The sequence below is a fragment of the Haliotis cracherodii genome, unplaced genomic scaffold (genome assembly GCF_022045235.1).
Source record: "Haliotis cracherodii isolate W230 unplaced genomic scaffold, xgHalCrac1.p SCAF_26, whole genome shotgun sequence".
NCBI lineage: Eukaryota > Metazoa > Mollusca > Gastropoda > Lepetellida > Haliotidae > Haliotis > Haliotis cracherodii.
Genome location: NW_027266282.1, coordinates 1,058,694 through 1,068,091, shown reverse-complemented (window position 1 = coordinate 1,068,091; position 9,398 = coordinate 1,058,694). Strand labels below are relative to the sequence as shown.

Sequence of the window (9,398 nt, the reverse complement as noted above, 5' to 3'; positions counted from 1 at the left end):
TCATCACCCGTTCGTTTGCCGGACTACGCTGAAGGGGTAGATACAGATCTATCTACTGTGTAATTTTTTTCTGCGCATAATATTCAAAGGGGCTGGGGGGGGTGGGGGTGGTGTGTGCTTATTGGGTCCAATATAACTCTGTCTCCAGTGGAGTTGCGGCAGAACTGTCATTACTTATACTACTAGCTCTAGAAACATGTCTAGATCGTCTGCACTACTGGTTAGTAAAGATTGCTACAGACAACTCGGCCGTGGTTGTTTAAATACAGCACCAGGGTGACACAAAGTATCAGCCTTTGTTGTAGGAGGTTACACGTTTATTTGCCTTGGTAGATTCAGTGAGTTGCAGGATCGAAGCAAGAGAAACGGGGGAAGTTGAATAGCCTAGCATATTACCTATCCCGGGAAAACAAGATCGTACCCACGGAATGGTCACTACATCCCGAGATGTTCAAGTGGATAACCTCCCTATAGGATACTCCAAACCTAGACCTATTCGCCACGTCTCAACACCAAACTACCAGTCTACAGCCCTGTAACAGACGCACGATCTCTCCTGGTCAACGTTCTTTCTATGGACTGGGAGGGAATGTTCACTTACGCTTAGACAGAGTTCTGAAGAAATGATGTTTCCCTCGTTTGAAGTAATGAATTAGAGGGAAACTACTTTTCCTAGTGGTACGTTCTATAATCAAGGGAGGTAATAATGTCAGTAGATGGCGCTGATATTTGGGGCTATATAAGGGTAGGATTTTATGATGTCGCCTCTCTGCTTGCAATCACGGCAGTTCTATTAACAACACGACTGATGAATCAACCGCGGCAAAACTAGACACCATCTTGGATCAGCTTAATTCAAACAAGACAGAAATTGAATTGTCAATTGATTCCATGTTATCAGCAATACGAAAAGAGTTTCTGCAGACATCTGAAGACGTAAGAAAAATAAAAGCCGACAAAGAATGCAGCTGGTCACGGGAGGGAAACAAACTTTCAGTTTGGCTTCAACACAGTGTGTGTTGACGGGTTTAAAATAATAAGACAATTAATGTACTCTGGAACTTTATTAGAAGCACATAGTGCTATTGGTTCAGAGATCCAGAGAATACAGCAGAGGAACAAGCTAATCAATGTGACAGTATTCATCAACAGAAATTTTGGCTGGGTAATATTGATAAACATTCTTCAAGAGCACTTGTTGATAAATCTCTTACTACAAGACTTGTTTATTCTGATGCCAGTGATAGTGGTTTTGGTGGGTACGGTGTTGAGATTGATTCTGACAAGTCCCATGGTCAGTGGTCTGCGGAAGAAGCTCGTCAGAGTTCTACATGGAGGGAGTTAAAGGCTGTTCACTTGACATTACTGAGCTTATTCCCAACCTGAAGAACAACCGTGTTATGTGGTGTACAGACAATACAAACGTTGTGTCAATCATTGAGAAAGGCAGCATGAAAATACATTTGCAAACATTGGCTTTACATATATTTGAAATATGTACAAAACATTCAATACAGTTGTATATGCAGTGGTTTCCACGATGTGATAATAAGAGAGCAGACTATCTCAGCAGAATGATTGATTATGATGACTGGGGTATTTCAAAGACCATATTTCAGCAAATTGAACGGAAATGGGGTCCACATCAAACAGACGGATTTGCGTCATATTATAAAACTAAACTTCAGTGTTTTAATTCCAGGTACAGCAATCCTGGAAGTGACGTTGTGGACTGTTTCAGTGTCAACTGGGGTGGCGTTATGAACTGGGTGGTTCCTCCTGTATGTTTGATTCCGAGGGCAATCAAACACATGTCAGAATGAAGGCTAAGGGTACCCTTGTGATACCAGAGTGGCACTCTGCTTGTTTCTTTCCATTGATATGTCTTAACTCAGTATTCATTCCACAGGTGAGAGATTGGATGTATTTGCCCCGATCGAAGGAGGCTTATGTTGCCAGTAGAATAAAGGGTGGCATGTTTGGGGAGGGAGATCTTTCATTTAACATGTTAGCGCTTAAGATTGATTAAGACCGTCTTTTGTGTGTTTCAGATATATTTCGGACAACCTATAGTGATGAGATTGCTACACTTCCGAGAGGTGTCCGTGAATTAGCAGGGAGTCTGCCAGGCCTCTTAGCAGGGTGTAGAGCTGATTCTACAACAAGAAAGTATACATATGGCTTTGGAGCTTGGAAAAGGTGGGCGATCGTCTGTAAAATTGCTATTGTCGCCATTGCACTGTGCTTTATACCTGTTATCTGTAAATCAGCAGAGGGATTCTATATCTCCTGTTCAGACAGCGTTCTATAGCATTCGTCATGCTCATACTTGTATTGGTTTAGCAAGTCCAAGTGATAATTCACTTGTGCGTAGTGTCTTGGAGGCAGCAAGGCGAAAATTGGCTAAAGATGTATGTAAGAAGGAGCCAATTAACATTAGCTTGCTAGAAAAGTTGTATGATGGTAGAATGGCAGATCCATCACTGTATGATTTGAGAATTATGTCAATGTGCTTATTAGCCTTTGCTGGGTTTTTAAGGTCAGCAGAATTGTTGCAGATCACGAGATCAGACATTGTATTTTTTTTTTTGATGCTCATATGATGGTATTCATTGAGCAGTCTAAGACTGATATCTACAGAGACGGGGCCTGGCTGGCTATTGGGCGGACAAACACCAAGCTTTGTCCAGTGGTATGTTTAGAGAGATATCTAAATAGTGCGGAGATAAGTCTCGATTCATCTTAATATATATTCAGAGATTTGTCCAAATGTATTGCTGGTTATAAACTTAGAAATATTAATGTACCCATGACTTATTCGCGTTTGAGGGAATTGTTCATTGAAGCATTTACGCCATTTGTTGACTATATAAAGCATTATGGACTGCATAGTCTTCGAAGTGGTGGTGCATCTGCAGCAGCTAATAATGGCATCCCCGATCGCATGTTTAAGAGACATGGTCGTTGGAGAAGTGAAAAAGCAAAAGATGGATACGTGAAAGATAATCTTCAATTCAGGCTAAAAGTTTCACTTTCTCTTGGACTCTAGACTTTCTTTGAATCTCTGCCGTGCACCGCACAGCCGCTCCAGTGTATATTGTGTTGTGTTGTGTTTTAGATGATTATAAGAGTTTGGATTTGTCTAGGAGAAATGATGTTTCCCTCGTTTGAAGTAGTGAATTAGAGGGAAACTACTTTCTCCTAGTGGTACGTTCTATAAACAATGCCAGTAGATGGCGCTGATATTTGGGGCTATAAAAGGGTAGGATTTTATGATGTCGCCTCTCTCGCTTGCAATCACGGCAGTTCTATTAACAACATGTAAATTTATTGATGTTTGCTTCTTTATTTTTTATTATTCAGTTTCTAATATCTTTTTCATGTTTCAGGCATTTCGTTTTGAGATGTGGACGTGTGGCGGTGAGGCCACATTCTGTTATGGTCATCTGTCTCTGTTGACAGGCCATGTATGTTGATGATGCTGGAGAGCTGGTATAATACTCATTGGTATAATCGTGTTTACTATCACATGTGAATTGTGGCTGCAGAGCCTTTAGAATACTTTGTATATATGTTTGCATTTCATTGGCTACACAATGTACGGTAGGCTGCAGAGCCATTAGAATACTTGGTCTTGGAAATGTTCGGTTGGCAGAACCATTATAATACTGCTGTATTGGGTGTGTGTGACCCATGTTAGATGAGTAAAATAATGATTTTGTGTATAATTTGTATTTGTAAAAGTATGTTTGACGTGTGTAAAGGGTGATTCAAATACTCTATGCTCCCCAGTTACTGGTGCTGTTGCATTCGTAGGGAGAACACGGTTCCAGAGCTTTTTGTATTAAACAAAATTATCTCTGGTTTTACGTGTCGGGCTTCATCTACCGTTACCATCTGTATGTTTCGATATGTTATATTCTATATGTTATAACGTTAACACATGTTATAATGGTAAATGGCGTGAAGTGATGTCACTGTGTGTTGTGTCTTGCGTGTTGTGTTTCGAAAATAAACTTCCGTGTACCGCACAGCCGTTCCAGTGTATATTGTATTGTGTTGTGTTTTAGATGATTATTAGAGTTTGGTGTGGTCTAGGAGAAAATAGAAGAGACAGACTGCGTCTTAATTCTAATAGCCCCGGCATGGCCAAACAGGGCTTGGTTTCCAAGGTTACTACCCATCCTAATGGAAGAACCTCCGAAACTCCCGGTCCGGTACGTCACGATTTAATGAGACAACCGAAATGGGACATATTTTACGGCCGCCTTGACAATCTCCAACTTCACGCTTGGAAGTTTTTCGCGAATAAAATGCAAGCCGTCAGTTACTCTAAGTTGGTTCCACAAAGAGTGGCAAGCTCATGGAGACCAGCCTCGTCTGCCCCATACAACAATAGATGGGACAAGTTCGGCGAGTGGAGAAGGAGAATTCTTTAGACGTGGAGATAACGATACCTATAGTTGTCGAATTCTTGATATAGGTCAGAAACGAAACAAAATTTCGACATGGCACTATCGAAGGCTATAGATCCGCCCTGGCATCTGTGTTACAACTCGATGGTCTATCCATAGGTACCCACCCAGTACTGAATCGACTCATGAAGTTCTTTGCACTGGAAGACATTAAAACACCACTTACGTTACCAAAATTGGACATATCTATAGTATTGTCAGCATTGATGTAACCGATTTTAGTGTGGAAGCAAAATCAAAGGTCCAAGACACTGGTTACACAAAGCTCCGCCAAGCGTACCTTAAATCTGTGTTAACAATATGCAACATTAATTCTACAGTAACTACAAATCAACATATCTATTATCATTACAAGAAAAATGACCAAACCTGTTGATAGAAAAAATACATTCATCAGTTAAAATCGGAAATAATATACCTGCAATTCTCAAAGCAACTGTCATTATACAGATATCAATGCAAAGCTTAAATTACTTAAAACTAATTAAGATAACTATATAATACAATAATATGTATCTGCCACATTGATAAAACCACCTTATGACCCCATGAGTAGTGCGACATTACTATTAGTTTCCAGGGAAAACGATTTTCTCATAACCATGGCCACTGCGGCTCGTGCATCAGAATTACACGCTATTGACATTTCCACCGTAACTTGTACCCAAATATGGAAATCAGTGTCGTTCAGATCACTTCCGGATTTTATTGCCCAAAACCAGTCATCGACCTTCGGCCCACTCGGAGACAGGCAATATACGATACCAGCCTTTAGTAAAAGTGTGGACTATCTGGACAGATTACTTTGTCCCATAAGAGCCTTGAGATACTTCATAACAGCAACTCAACCCGACAGAAAGCAGAGAAAATGCCTCGTGCAAACCCTCGTCAGGAAAGAACATAAGCAAGGGTACTGTGTGATGGCTGGGTGAAGATTTCAGAAAACCTCATGAACTCAGGGTAAGTTGACCTTTGTACCTAGTTTGCTATTGGATAGTAGGCAAGTCAAGTGGCAACACTGAAATCATAGATCGAAGGGATACAAAGTGATATACGGTTTCTACATGAAAACCTAGGATGTATGATGTACTACCACCGGACGTGACGTCATGGGAGACTTCACGTCCGGACTAACGTCAATATACGTTAAACGTCACTATCCTTAAGGGCACAACGGAAATTTCGTCATAAAAAGTGATATGATGTCATAGAAGACATATAAACTCAAACAACGTCATAGAAATGACAACTGGAAGTGACGTCACAGGTGATGTCATCACCGGAAGTGACGTCATAATATGTCTAAGTATCATATTGGTGGCTAAATATATGTATACTCAACAACAAAAGTTCCCGTGACACCAATATTTTAGTGTATTTTTCAAACAAGTAGAGTTTGGTTTTCAATATTGTAGTGCATGTATGGAATCAAGTCACAAAAAGGCAACTGCTACAGAAAAGCATGCATTCCATGCAAAAGTTGACTTTTATGCAAGCCCCATGCATTTCACTACCCAAGAATGGGTATAAAAAAACGTGTGCGTTAACGGGATTCCATATGCATTGTTTAGCATCGGGCTGACAACCACTCAGAAAAACAACAAAATTTCGCAATTATTCAACATGACGAAATGTCACGCCTGTCCGAAAATGAGCGTCTGCGAGCCATTGGTATGCTTGAAGCAGGATCGAGTCAACGTGATGTTGCAAGACAATTTAACGTCCACAGAAACACCATTTGGTGTTTATGGCAACGTTGGCAACAGACGAATGCAGTCAGTGACCATCCTAGGAGTGGCAGGCCACGCGTAACCAATATTAGACAAGACAACTGGATTCGAACAACACACCTACGAAATCGATTCCAGCCAGCAACAGTGACTGCAAGGAGCATCCCTAGCCTACCACGAACATCTTCACAAACCGTACGTCGCCGCCTCAGATGTGCAGGGATTGTCGCCAGAAGACCCGCCAGATATCCCATTTTGACAGGAAACCACCGTCAAGCACGTCTACAGTGGTGCAGACAGGGTCTACGCTGGACGGCCATGCAGTGGGGACAAGTTTTATTCACTGACGAGCCTCGTTTTCACCTCAGCCACAGCAATGGACGGATTCGAGTGTACCGACGTCGAGGTGAACGTTGCGTCAATCATTGTGTCATTGAAGAAGATCGGTTCGGGGCTGGCAGCGTTATGGTATGGGATGGGATTACAGCAAAACAGAGGACCCGTTTGATAGTGGTAGAGGGAAATCTCAATGGACAGGGCTACCGCGACGAGATCATCGGCCCTGTTCTACTGTTTTTGTGTCGTCATGGCCCAGGCATTACCTCTCAACATGACAACGCCCGGCCTCATATTGCTCGACTTGTTCAGGATACCCTCAACAAAACAGCGTAAATGTCATCCCCTGGCCGGCTCGCCCCCCTGATCTCTCACCAATCGAGCACATGTGGGATGAGATGGATTGAAACATGCTCCAGCAGATATGGACAGATAGCCCACAGGACTTTGTGCGACGCCTGGTCTATTCCATTAGAGGAATATGAGTTGCTTGCATCGCAACCAGAGGTGGACACACACACAGTTGATTTGTAAATTGACATTTTGGCAAGTTCATGTTTTTTTTTATGAAATCACGCATTTTCTGAAGTCAGTTTGGCAAATTAAACCATTTGAACATTTACAGGAGTCATTTATCTGTTGCAAACCGAAATTGTCAGATTTGGTAAAAACCATAACATCACAGGAACTTTTGTTGTTCAGTACATATATTATTAGTAATATGACGTCATCTTTATCTAGACTTGAAGTTAGGTTATCAGACCTAAGGGATGCTAGATACCAGATCCCACCGGTCCCTCTGGTGTATACTGGCTATTATGTAATAGAGGTAAGGTATTAGCAAGAAGGCAAGAATTATCTAACAATAGTTATCATTTTGAAAATTCTAAGAATACTACCTCTATTACATCAGGAATAAATCCCTCCAGCCTCCCCAAATAGTTGATGAAGGGTATGGGTTGAAAGAAGTGAGGTGTTGCCCGCCTTGCGCATGCGCACTGGCGTCTCTTACGAGGGAGAGGGTTTCCCTCACAGCTATTCCATATGTTGGCAGTGAAGTGGACGTCTGTTATTACAATTTGTAGTGTGGTTCCCTGCATCAACAGGAATTTATGGCTATGATGTAATAGAGGTAGTATTCTTAGAATTATACACAATTATAACTATTGTTAGATTTTTTCTCCAAATTTTGAATCTCAGTTAAAAAAAATCCAAAAAATTCTAGAAAATGTCACAAAATCTTAGGCATAGAATTTTTTACAAGGGAAATCACTTTTTTCCAGATTTTGCATTTCAGGCAAAAAGATAAATTTTGTTGCAAAATCTCAGGGATGACATTTTCGACTCCAGAAATCACAATTTTTTTCTCTAAATTATAAATTTCAGGCAAAAAAAGCTTTCTCGTAAAAGGCATGAAATATCAGGCATGACATTTTCACGAGAAATCACAATTTTGACCCAAATTTTGCATTTTAATGAAAAACAAAAATATTTGCCAAAAATGTCAAAAAGTCTCAAGGATGAATCTCTTCAATATTTGTTCCAAATTCTATATTCTTATCAAAAAACAATTTTTCTTAACAAAGTATCTTCAGATAAACATTTTCACAAAAGAAATACCATTTTTCACAAATTTTGCATTTCAGGCAATAACACAAATTTTATCGAAAAAGTCACAAAATTTCAGGGATGATTTTTTCTTGAGAGAAATCACCATTTTTCACAAATTTTGCCTTTCGGGCACAAACACAAATTTGATAGCAAAAGTCACGAAATCTCAGGGATGAAATTTTTCACCACAGAAAAAACATTTTTTTTCACAAATTTTGCATTTCAGGCATCACAAATATATTCGAAAAAGTCACGAAATCTCAGGGATGAAATTTGTCACCAGAGAAATCACGTCTTTTCACAAAGTTTGCATTTCGGGCAAAAATACGAATGTAATCATGAAAGTCAGGAAATCTCAGGGATGAATTTTTTCTCGAGAGAAATCACATTTTTTTTATGAATTTGCCATTTCAGGCAAAAACACAAATTTAACGAAAATGTCACCAAATCTCAGAGATGAAATTTTTCACCAGAGAAATCACATCTTTTCACAAATTATGCATTTCAGGCAAAAATACGAATGTAATCATGAAAGTCAGGAAATCTCAGGGATGAATTTTTTATCGAGAGAAATCACATATTTTTACAAATTTAGCATTTTTGGCAAAAACACAAATTTTACCAAAAAGGTAACGAAATGGTCAGGGATAAAATGTTTCACCAGGAAATCACATTTTTTCACAATTTTTCTATTTCAGGCAAAAGCACAAATTTTATCGAAAAAGTCACAAAATATCTGGGATGAAATTTATTACAAGAGAAATCACATCTTTTCACAAATTTTGCATTTCAGTCAAAAACACGTTTCAGGCAAAATTTCAAATTGGTTCGAAAAAGTCTCAAAATCTCAGGTATGAATTTTTTACCAGAGAAATCAATTTTTTCAGACCAAAAAAAAAAGATATTTCATCGAAAAAGTCATCTCAGGGATGAATTTTTTTATCAGAGAAATCACATTTTCTCTGTCAAACTTTGCATTTCAGGCAAAATCACTTATTTAATCAAAAAGGTCACGAAATCTCTGGGATGAAATTTTTTACACGAGAAATCACATTTTCCACGTCAAATTTTGCATTTCAAGCAAATACACAAATTTGGTTGAAAAAGTCACGAAATCTCAGGGATCAAATTTTTCATCAGAGAAATCACATTATCCCCGTCAAATTTTGCATTTCAGGCAAAAACACAAATTCGATCGAAAAAGTCACGAAATCTCGGGGATGAAATTTTACACACTACAAATCAA

The 9,398-nt window shown here is 39.5% G+C and overlaps 1 pseudogene; it reads left to right on the top strand.

Annotated features, from left to right (window-relative positions):
- Positions 1–428: 428 nt before the first annotated feature.
- On the top strand, positions 429–3,476 carry LOC139472919 (uncharacterized; annotated as a pseudogene).
- The last annotated feature ends 5,922 nt before the right edge of the window (positions 3,477–9,398 follow it).